The sequence below is a fragment of the Scyliorhinus canicula genome, chromosome 13 (assembly GCF_902713615.1).
Source record: "Scyliorhinus canicula chromosome 13, sScyCan1.1, whole genome shotgun sequence".
In the NCBI taxonomy this organism is placed as follows: Eukaryota; Metazoa; Chordata; class Chondrichthyes; order Carcharhiniformes; family Scyliorhinidae; genus Scyliorhinus; species Scyliorhinus canicula.
This window is the reverse complement of record NC_052158.1, coordinates 79732431-79744992: the sequence shown is the minus strand read 5'-3', so window position 1 is coordinate 79744992 and position 12562 is coordinate 79732431. Positions and strand designations below refer to the sequence as shown.

Below are 12562 nucleotides of genomic sequence, written 5' to 3'. Positions count from 1 at the left end.
AACAAACTGCGAGCCATTTAATCCAATTAAATAAAGTCAAGGGAATGTTAGCCTTTATTATCATCTTGAGTGAAGGAAACAGAAAGGGCAGAAACTGTCCACAGAATCCCTACAATGCAGTATTGCTATAGTTAAACAAAACCTGATTAAACCACATTGCGAGGAGTACTGTGTACTTGTTCAGAGCACTACTGCTTCAAAGCAATATTAGTCTGGGAACAAAATACTACACTACGGCTTCCAGTTGAAGGCTGGCCACTGCTGATCTGACATCTTGGTTGCTAAATTTACTGCCTATTTATTTTAAGTTAAATCCATTTATGGCTCACTGAACTTTGCACTTTCCAGTCCAGCATTCCTTTGTACACGATAGTCAAGTTCATCAACCCATTTGACCCCAAAAAAATACATAATTAATTAAGCGCAACAAATCATACACCAACACTTTAATTCATATTATGAATAAAATTGTACAACAAGGCCAATTAACATTTATCGGCAATCAACAATGAAGTGAAGGTGTTGCTTTTGCTTATTCCCACCAGTAAACATAAAATGAAAATTCTACCTGTGCCACATCAAACCAGCCAGCCTCAAAGAGTATCCAGTCCAACCGTGAGCTGCAATTAAAAAATTATATATTTAAATTCAATGTATCTTTACCCTCTTGCTCCTCATCCCAACATTACATTTTCCTGTATGTGCAAACAGCAGAAGAAAATTGGTCACGTGTTTTCTAACCTAATGGCAATCATTTCTTTCAAAACTGGCAGCCTGTGTTCTTTGTCATGTTTGCATTAATTTATTTGTAAATGATTTCTCAAGGGCAATTAGGGGTGGGCAAAAAATGCTGGCCTAGCCAAGGGCACCCACATCCTGTGAAAAGGAATAAAGAAAATTCTCATTCAACAATCACATGCTCAGATGGGAGATTGCAGGATCAGTAGTATTGAATGTCCATCAATAGCCATTAGCAGCTTAAAATGAAGTTTGAGAAACTTGTAAAAAAAAAGAAGTCCCTGAAAAACGGGACAAATGTACAAAAACAAAACAGATATTGAAAGAACAAGTGTGAAATGCTCAAAGCAACTGGACTGATGTTTTAAAAATTCCAGTAACCACAACGGACAAGAACATAACATAAAATGACAAGTGGGTCACAGCCAGCTGGTCCATCATGCCTGTTCCATGTTAATTGCTACACAGGAGGAGCCAAAACAATGAGATGACAAAAATTACATCCATTCACAAAAGAATCTGATAAAGCAAGAAGCAGCAAATGATGGAGCTGGAGAACCACACAAACGGATAATACCCGCAACATTTGGATTTTGATTGTCAAGGACGGAAGATAATTTGGCTCGGGTTAATTGATCAAAATATCATTCAAAATAAATACACAATGAGAAGGACCATTCAACACGAGCAGTTCTCAATGTACAATTTGTTTTCTCATGATCTATATACCAATTGCTAATTTACTGAAGAAACGGTCTTTAAAAATTTCTTCCTCTCTCGGTAAAATCAAGTAATGGTCCAGAACAGTCAAATAATTCATCAAGGTTACCTTTCCCAGCATCTTTTAAAAAATTATTTCATGGGATTTGAATATCGCTGGCTAGACCTGTTTTTGTTGTCCATCCCCAATTGTCCTCGAGATGGTGGTGATGATCCACTATCTCAAACCACTATAAAGGTGTAGGTACTTCCACAGTGCTGTCAACACAGTGGCAGGATTTTGATTCAGGACAGTGAAAAATGGCGATAAGGATCCACATCAAGATGGTATGTGGCTTAGAGCAGAACTTGCAACCACTGGCGTTCCTATGTGTCTGCTGCCCTTGTCGTATTTTTCAATGGTTTCTGACATTCAAGAACCATCTTGTAACAAAGTATTCAATAATCTCTTGTACTTGTCCCTTCAAAAAAATTATTTCCTTAAGCCCATCCTCCTAAATTTCTTATTCAGCTCAGCATCCATCTGCTGGATGTTATTTTATAGCAGAATGAAAAGCAAGTTGGTGCTGTAATTTTCAATACTGTTAACTCTTGAACTTTTTGTAAAAATCCTTTGAATACCTTAATAACTTGTTAATCTAGGAAGCATCTCACTTCTCCCTTATAGTTCATGAACGGATGGAGAAATTAAGATGAGAAAATAGAAGAAAAAATCCTTTTAACCTTAAATTGTGCTCGAGGCTCAGCAACAGTCTCATCTGTTTGATGCTCACATTTCAAAGTTAAATGGCCTGTTTGTAATTAATTTTGTTTTCAAAAAACTTCTGAGAAAATATGTGCTGTGCATGGCTTCTATCTTTTGTTCAAAGAAAGTAATTTTGATTCTTCAACCCTCTTAACTTGCTGCCTTCAATCTCAAATCACCCTCGTTCCTCTTCCGTGTAATAATGTTCTTAAGATGGGATACAAAAACTGGACCAAATATTTAAATGCTGCTTTAATGATATTTGCAAAATCAATATAAATTTTAGGCACTGCAATCAGTCTTTAATAATGTGAAGCGCTAAATATTTGCACTATAGATGTGCCATTACTTTTCTCTGATTGGGCAAAATCCAAACCATCTAATATGCACACAATACCAGGCCTAAGTTTTTTTTAAAGCAGTGTCCAATGCTAGATGATGTCCGATACAAAGGATGGGTGGGATTATTGGGTTACGGGGATAGGATGGAGGTGTGGGCTTGGGTGGGGTGCTCTTTCCAGGGACTGCTGCAGACTCAATGGGCTGAATGACCTCCTTCTGCACTGTAGATTCTATAAGCCTGCACATGTGCACTGGTCAATGACATCGCTCCGCTGTGCTCAGTCTGACACAGTGGCAGCAAAAATCCATCAGACGGAGGCACAGTGTGGATGGCCACCTGTACATGATTGATGTCCACATCAGTCAACATTTTCCAATGGGCAGGAGATACAAAAGTCTGAGAACACGCACGAACAGACTCAAAAACAGCTTCTTCCCCTCCGTTACCAGACTCCTAAATGACCCTCTTATGGACTGACCTCTTTAACACTACACCCCTGCATGCTTCACCCAATGCCAGTGTTATGCAGTTACATTGTGTACCTTGTGTTGCCCTATTAGGTATTTTCTTTTATTTCCTTTTCTTTTCATGTACTTAATGATCTGTTGAGCTGCTTTTTATTGTACCTTGGTACACGTGATAATAAACAAAACCCAATCCAATCGTAAGGTGGTATGTCAGTTTAGGGGGCGGGGAGGGGGGGCAAGGCAAAGTATGCAAGTCACTTAAGAGCTGTGGGCATGGGACTGAATGAGTCACATGTGAATGTAGCAGCTTGGCACCTGCTCAATGAAGACAATATTGTTATAAACTGAGGCCCAGAATGAAATAGTGAACCACTAAAATCGGTGCCTGGGACAACAGCCCACTGCATCCTTAGTTGGCCTGTTCTTGTTTGGAGAGCAGTGGAACGAACGTTGTTGCGCGCAATGAGAATTTTTTTATTTACTGTTTTGGAGATGGGGTCTTGTCAGATGTTTTCTTACAGCAGCTGCATTTATTTAAAGTATCTTTCGAATTTTGTGGGAAAATATCTTTGATAACTGTTTGAGAAGCATCTGTGCTCCTGGCCATTGCCTACTCCGTTGCTCGCATAGACGTAACAGAAAATACACTGGAACTATGCATGCAAAGCATTGGCAACAAATTCACTCTTAAAAATAGTTCATGGGTTGTGGGCATCGCTGGCTAGGTCAAAATTTACTGCCCGCACTAAATTTCCCTTGAGAAGCTGGTGGTGAGTTGCCTTCTCGAACTACTGCAGTCCATCTGGTTTAGGTACACCCACAGTGCAGTAGCAGACACAAAATATATGTCCCTGGCAATTAACAGTTGTCTTTCTCTCATTTCATTTTTCAAACTTAAAAGCATCATATTCAGAATTTCCAAGTTGTCTCCGAAATTTGAAACTTGTGTTTCATGTTTTCTTGATAAAAGTATTGGTTGCAAAATCACTTGAAAAGCCATAGTATATAAGGCTACAGACCAAGTGCCGGAAAATGGGATTAAAATAGATAGGTGCAGACACGATGGGCCAAATGGCCCCTTTCTGAGCTGTAAAATGGATCCTATAAAGCTTCTTTTAAAAAATGAAAGCAAAAAGACTAGCATTTAGATCATACTTTTTATGACCACCAGGTGTCTCAAAGCACCTTACGGTCAATTAAGTACTTTATAAAAGTGTATTTGCTATTCTGAGAAACATGCCAGCCAATTTGCACTCATCAAACTCCCACAAAACAGCAGTGTGATAATGACCAGTTAATCTGTTTTTTTGCGATGTTGTTTGAGCGATAATTATTGGCCACAGCAACTGGAGGTGACTTCCTTGCTCTTCCACCTGGGATCTTTTACATCCACCCAAACTGGCAGTCAAGGCCTTGGGCTAATATCTCATTGGAAATACAGAGCCCTCCACCAGTGAGTGCACCCTCAGTATTACACTGGAACGTCAGCCCTGATTTTTGTGCTCAAGCCCTGGAATGGGAATTGAAAACCGAACCTTGTGATTCAGTGCCACCAACTGAACCCCAGCGGACACCAAATAATTCAGAAATGATTCAACAAAATCGTTTGTTTGCTAATTTCACTCGATTTGTGGGATCTAGTACATTATACTGCCAACGAGCTTTGCTATTTTGTTCAGCTATTGATAAAAGAACTGGAGCATCTTGAACACATTGGGTATTTGATGGAACGGAACGCACTTCCCCCAACAGCAAGTCGAGTTTGAGAAAGCTTCCTCTCGCCCCAAATGAATTTCCTGTCATTGTATGGTTAACAAGGTTTGCTGCAAGCCATGTATTTCATCACTAACTGAACCCAGACATTTAGTTAATAATGTGCAATAAAAGGGATGAAGTTCTGGAAAACTGTTTACACAGAACACTAAATTGAGGAAACTGTAAAATAAACAAGTAACAGCACGCAGAGGGGCTACAGATATGCTCCATTGATAAAACAGGTCATCATAATCTCATAGACTATTTCTTGCCAGCTCCTCTTTCCTTTATCAGTCAATGTCAAATCTCCTACAAAGCATATAGCACATTTCCAGTTCACTGCTCATTCACACCCAAATGACAACACTGTCAGTAGCATCAAAAAGCAGCCACATCATCAACTCGAGTCCATTGGACTGAACACTATGCATCACCTATGACCCACATCCTCCTAATCCTCATTCTCCTTCCAACCCGGGTAGCTAGATTTTGAACCCGCCAATTACCAATTTCTTATCCCTTCGTCTACCACAACAAATCACAGCAATTGTGGATTTGTTTATCTCTCGCCAACTTGCACTTTGAATGGCCTTGTCCTTTCATTCACGAATGGCGGCACTGGGAGGAGCGCCCAACCTCATTTTTACACCTTCGAATCTAAATGACAATCTGGAGTATAACTGGTTTAACTGTGCAATATCAGATTTGGTTCCACTTCATCAAACACTAATGTGTCTCATGCGGCTCTTCCGAGAACATTCATGACTTAAAAGTGACACTATAGAGTAAAGATACCCTCAGCTTATTTTCTAAAATACAGCCCCTTTCTCAAGCCTCTCCCACCCCGTCATTTTCCATTCCACCCTAACCTCTAGCAAAAGCAAGAAGTTCACTGATTTGTGAGGCATGGGCGGCAATTCATTTAACAGCCTTTGCTGTTTCCCACTTGTTATTGGTCATCGGGGGCGTAATTCTCCGACCCCCCGTAGGGTCGGAGAATTGCCCGGGGTCGGCGAAAATCCCGCCCCCACCGTGGCAAAAATTCTCCGCCACCCGGGAATTGGCAGAGGCGGGAATCGCCCCGTCGATTGGCGTGCCCTCCGCACCGATCGGCGAGCTCCCCGCGGCGATTCTCCGGCCCGCGATGGGCAGAGGTCCTGCCGCTGAGAGGCGTTTCCCGCCGCCGTGGTTTCAACCACCTCTGGTGGCAGCGGAATTGGCGGCGCGAGCGCCCCCCCAGGATCCAGGACGGCGCATGTGCGAACCGTCAAAGGCTTTTCGGCCAGCCCCGACGCTGGCCGGCGGTCGTCAAAGGCCGCTGGCGCCGCTTTTGCCGCCAGTCGGCGTGGCGCCAACCACTCCGGTCTGGGCCTAGCCCCCAAAAGGTGCGGAGAATTCCGCACCTTTGGGGAGGCCCGACGCCAGAGTGGTTGGCGCCACTCTGCTACGCCGGGACCCCCCACCCCGCCGGGTAGGGGAGAATCCCAGCCCAGGTCAATTTTTCGACTGCCAGAAACTACCAAAGTCCTGAACCTGTATTGATCTTTAGTTTCTTTTTCACTACTGTTAGGAATTTGGGAAATTAACGAGGTTAACAGTAAACTTGAGGTGAAAACAAAGTAATAAACAAGTAACAAGACTAGCAAGTATCAAGAGGTATAATGAGATGTGATCTGCCCAGTAACAAGATTAGCAGGCGTCCAGAGACATTAAGGTCCATTGTAGGCACCCCCACTCCATCGGGAAATCCTCAGCCGTGAGTACACTGTGGTTGAAACAGAGGATCACGTGGATGGAGAATCCAGCCCCACAGCTTACAGGCTATGGACCAAGTGTTGGAAAGTGGTGCGTGATGGCCGGTGCAGCCACGATGGGCCAAAGGACCTCTTCTACATGACTCTATGCTGTTCAAATGACCACGGGAACATTTCATATCTACCAGCACCACAAAGACCTCAGCCATCATCTCAAGTTTCGGTTGAAGGAGAACATGTGCAATAATGCAGTGGTTTCTCAACATGGCATAAGAGTGACAGCTGGTATGATGTGCTCAAAGTTATAGAGATTCCTGCGCAAAGTTCTGGAGATTCCTGCAACTGGACACTATTCTGGGTTCATTACATCTTCAGAGCAAATTTAAATTTATCACCGCAGTCTGCAATTTATGGTGGAAAACATTTAACCTACGCAACCTACCAAAAGATGTTGCTTTCCAAAGCTCTCCCAGAAACTATGGCACTACAGCAGCATGCAGATTGCCAACTTCCGTGGCTCCGGCTGTGTTCGTGATTACCCCCACTCCCCAACAACAGCCATGAAACTAATTGTCATGTGCCGCATCTCCGCAATCTAGAAATTAAAATGCACAACGTATAAACATAGAACACAGAACAGTACAGCACAGAACAGGCCCTAGGCCCTAGATGTTGTGCCGAGCTTTGTCCGAAATAAAGATCAAGCTATGCCCTTCCCTGTCATGCTGGTGTGCTCCATGTGCCTATCCAATAACCGCTTGAAAGTTCCTAAAGTGTCCGACTCCACTATCACAGCAGGCAGTCTATTCCACACTCTAACCACTCCATGAGTAAAGAACCTACCTTGGACATCCCTCCTATATCTCCCACCCTGAACCTTATAGTTATGCCCCTTGTAACAGCTACATCCACCCAAGGAAATAATCTCTGAACGTCCACTCTATCTATCCCCCTCATCATCTTATAAACCTCTATTAAGTCGCCTCTCATCCTCCTTCGCTCCAATGAGAAAAACCCTAGCTCCCGCAACACCTCACAAGACCTACCCTCCAATCCAGGCAGCATCTTGGTAAATCTCCTTTGCACCCTTTCCAATACTTCCACATCCTTCCCATAATGAGGTGACCAGAACTGCACACAATACTCTAAATGTGGTCTCACCTGGGTCCTGTTCAGTTTCAGCCTAACCCCATGGCTCTTAAACTCAATCCCCCTGTTAATAAACACTAACACACTGTAGGCCTTCTTCACGGCTCTATCCACTTGAGTGGCAACCTTCAGAGATCTGTGGACATGAACCCCAAGATCTCTCCGTTCCTCCACATTCCTCAGAACCCTGCCATTGACCCTGTAATCCACATTCAAATTTGCCCTCAACAACTCGAGAAAATGCATATATAATGAATACACATAACCAGCTACTATAAATAATGCTGAGGAAAGTGCCCTGTGACATAATGCTAATACAGAATAATTCTAAAACGAAGATCATTTGCCAAAGCCAAGATTAATGATGGTGTATTGCATGAGGGCAATATAAAATGGAGCCTTAATTAATTTATACATAGGTAGGGCCTTTCAAGCATTGCAAGGTTACTGCCAAATGCACAGGACATACACTGAAATGGAGTACAAAATTAGCAGTGAAATTCTACTCCCTTCCCAAATCATGAAGACGACTGGGGGGATTATCTTTCTACAGCATGAAAAATCACTTCTAAATATTGAAAAGAAAGTCACGGCTTCCTTAACCTATTCCTTCGCCCAAAGAGAATTCTATAGTGCCTGCAATCCCTTCCCTTCAGTCTGCAATTCATTCATAACTGCAAACAATGCTCCCAACCGGAGGGAAAATAAAGGGAACGGGGTGGGAGGGGGAAAATCGGTGTCCTCAAGTCACACCAGTAAATGCATTTGTTTTTAAACTGATCAGCCTCTTGACCATGTTCTAAGGATATCTAATGAGGATTTTTTAAAAAATGTTAATTTATGGAACAACATGTTCAGTAAAAGTTAGTATCTATCGTGCACTAAGCTTTCAGGGATAATTGTTTTGCATTTCCATATTTTCTGAATGCAAAATAATTAAATTATGTGGAACGCACTGCCTGCAGATTGAAGCTAGTGCCTGCAATCCTTGGTAACAAATTTCCATGGTTGATGGCGCATAGCATGCTGAAACCTCCAATTACCATCTAAAGAAAAGCCTCCACAGATACTTGAAGTCCGCCTCCATTTTAGTTTTTAAAAAGCATTTCAGAATTGAGCTCACAGAACAAATTAAATTATCTCTCCATAAATTCTCAAAAGAAAATCTACCAGGATACCTGACAGGAATTTGCAAGCAATATTATTGAAAAATGACTGCAGTTAATTACTTCAAAAAGTAGGGTGGGGTTTCCCGTTTCTATCTTCAAATTGTGATTTCAAGCCAATTCAACGAATTTCAACTCCTCTTCCTCTTCCACACCATTCCTAACTACCATGTGGTTATACTGGTAAGGAATGTTAATAATGTGGCACATAGTTTGGAAAAAGTTGCCCATCTCGGTATCCGTTTTCAAGTACCTGCAGTCCTTCGGTTGTGTACAGTGTAACCCAACTGCCAAGTGCAGTACAGCCAAGACCAGTCTGCTTCACCAATCGTGTGAATAATCCCATTCCCGCACCTGGTGTCAGCCTAGTGAGCAAATAATCAATCTCATAATATTTAGCACAGTGGGCTAAATAACTGGCTTATAATACAGAACAATGCCAGCAGCGCGGGTTCAATTCCAGTACTGGCCTCCCCAAACAAGCGCCGGAATGTGGCGACTAGGGGCTTTTCACTGTAACTTCATTGAAGCCTACTCATGACAATAAGAGATTATTATTAATATTGTGTTGACATCCAGCAGGGTACCTGTGTCTCACAAGAATTGAGGTGCTGCCCACATCTCCCACAATTATATCTCCCGGAAAGGAGTTCAAGACAAGTTGCTGTCTACAGTGCTTCATGCTGCCATACACAAGAGAATGGCAACTACATTTTTACCCATTCTTCATGATTGCTCACCTTGTAGCATATGCTGAGATTTCTGTGCTGCAAGTTGGTTATTCAGAATTGTTTCAGAATGTCAAGCTAATTTCAGATTATGAAATATCAGAAATATTCAATTGAGAGGCAAGTCTTTTATTGCAGTCAGATCATTCACTGGTCTGAAAATGTGTAACTTTGTTTACCTAAAAAAAACACCTAGGGGTTTCCCAGCTGTGTTGCAAAGCAGGAAGGATTAGGAGGAATGAAAAAATAGTTTAAAACTTAAATGGGGGAAAGGATATAGATGGGAGGCCAGCCAGGAGAGAATTGGTATAATCAGGTCCACAATATACAGAAGCCTAGATGAGGGATTCAGCAGACAGAGGGTCCCGAAACAGGATTGGAGATTTATAGGAACTGGAAGTCGGCAGTTATTGTGTCAGACAGCATAGGAGAGTGAGACGGTTAGCTTGATCAAATAAGGGGCCAACAGTCTGATTCAGTCAAAGGCAATTTAATCAATGGCATGGATCTAGAGTTTGTAGCCATCCCCAGACAATAATCCAGAGAACACAAATTCAAATTGCATAATGTTCAACATTATGTATGAACACATAAGCATAAAACCTGCAGCACTGGTGCAAAAATGTCACTGAAGCAGCAGTCACATTGTAACTGTCGCAACCCCATGCACAAAGATTCAACATATGAATTGCCATCTCAGTGGAAGAACAATAACTAAGTTGTGGGAGCAGAGCGTGGCACCAAGAAATGCAATGGCCAACAACTCAGGAATTATATTTGGGATGCTAAGCCATCTAGAATTCATGGGGGAAAAAGTGGCCAGGTTGAAAAATATTTTACCTCAAAAGGTATTATGGCACAGTTTGTATTCCCATTATATCACCAGTCACTCACAGGAATGAGCAGAAAGATGTCAGCAGAGAGGTAACAATCTACTGCTCTGCTTGCCGCTATATAATCTGCAGTGCTCAATCAGCTCAAAATGACCAGCATTGTGCATCAACAAGACTGCATTTAAAACATTTTGCAAATAAAGAGCTTTTCTTTTAAATTCTGCATCAAGATTTACAACTTCAAATGTATTACAGTATAATTGCTTAATAAGTAGCACATTTGGATTTTTAGAGTCAAAAGATCTTAAATTCTACTAGAATCATATTCTAATAAACGATCAGAAGTTTCCTATCAACTGCTTCGGCTTCTTTAAAAAAACATCACTTGCTGAATCAATATTTGTTTTCAAAACGGAAAGACAAAAAAAATTATGCTTTGTGGCTGTGAAAACCAGCATTATTAGCAGGCCTTATGCACCATAAAGGAATTAGATAAATGAAAGGATATGGATCAATAATCCATTCAGCAAGAATATGACCTTCACCCCTGCCTCACCCCATTAATTATAACATAGCTGGTGTTTTCAAAGGAAATAATTAATTCATTAAGCAACTTAAAAATAGCTTTAATGTTATTAAAATTTACCTTTAAAATTCCTACATGGCCATCTAAATGACATGACACATCGGAAAGCAATTAAAACAGCATGTTTTAGGCAGAGAAAATCTCAGATGACCTGTACCAGTTCATTATAATGATAACGTTACACTTGAAGGATTCACATTTGATATTCAAATCATTGCATTAGGCATTTAAACGCTTTCCTCTCTTGCACTTCAAGTCAAAACGAATATGCAGAGCCAAACCTAGGAATAGAAACATCAGAACTGCTGAAGAGATCAGCCAGCAGGAAGCTGTCTCAACCGATGTCAAACGGTTTAAATTTTCCCTTCCATCTTTAATTCATCACTTTACTTAGAAGCTAGAAAGGGAATATTTTTATTACAGACAATCTGTAATTTAGCCCTCACTGTAGTGCCTTGTTGAGGCAATGTGGAATTGAAAGATTCGTATCAATCACATTACTTACAGGTATTGTGGAATACACATGCAATGGAATACAGTGCCATAATTTCAATTTATTTCATATTTTCAACTCCACTGCAAGTCTTGAAGATCTTCTGGTACTAATGCGGAGATTCCTTTGGAGTGACTAGTCTGAGGGTCAATCTCAGAACTGCAATAACATAATCCCATTTTTTTTTTTCTGTTCCTTTCCCCCACCCCAAACATTTTCCCTTTCAATTATTTATTTTCGTCTTCCTCCAAAGTCTGATCTGCAACATTCCAATACTGACAGACTCTGAAACGAAGACAGGACACAGATGGAGAAAAGTGGTCTGGCTGAGGAGGTGGGCTGCTATTGGGCCCCAGGCCTCATTCCAATTATAACTGTGACTGGCATAAATACCTGCCATTTTGACTCAAAACTACACAGGCCAAATGTTCTGAATCTAGACACAAAATATGTCATTACAATCTATCCCCACAATACATTCTTTATTCATTCACAGGATGTGGATGTCGTTGGCTATGCCAGCATTTATTGCCCATCCTTAATCGTGCTTGCAAAAGTGATTTATACAAAAGCAATTTATGTAAAAAGTAATTTATGCCCAACCCACAAGTTTGCCATATTTCACTCAACCCACAGTATTACTACCCACCTCCACCCCATCACTCTTCAAAAGTATAGATATTCTCATATTGCTCCTTAGTTCCCGCTCTTGGACTGGAATATATAAAGATGGCTTGATCGCGGATTCAGAAACCAAGATAAAATTAGACACCAAGCATGTTTTCTTAAACGGAAAACACTGAAATCATTTTGAGAACCTCATATCTTACAGAAGTCGACATCTCAGCATGAAACCCAATTTGTCCTTCAAAGGAACAAGTGTTCTATAAATACATTCTTCCTGAAGTTTACATTTACAGTAACAGGATAGGACACACAGTTTGATACACAAACTTTTCTGGTTATGTTTATTTTGTGCAATGAAAACCACAAGAATACTGCCAGCAGGTCAGTAAGGTTTGTGCAACAGCACTTGGAACATGCTCAGCTCCTGAAACGCAAGTTTGTTCATTAACATTGTTCAA

The 12562-nt window shown here is 41.3% G+C and overlaps 1 protein-coding gene across 2 annotated transcripts in view; it reads right to left on the bottom strand.

Moving 5' to 3' along the window:
- LOC119975708 (cytoplasmic protein NCK1-like) overlaps positions 1-12562 on the bottom strand; it is a 260412-nt gene that overhangs the window by 160314 nt on the left and 87536 nt on the right. The window contains exon 2 of one of the 2 annotated variants that reach the window (XM_038815518.1): positions 569-620. The exons of the other annotated variant lie outside the window; for it this stretch is intronic. The gene's annotated coding sequence lies outside the window, so the exon portion shown is untranslated. The remainder of the gene's footprint in view (positions 1-568; positions 621-12562) is intronic. 2 annotated transcript variants of the gene reach the window in all.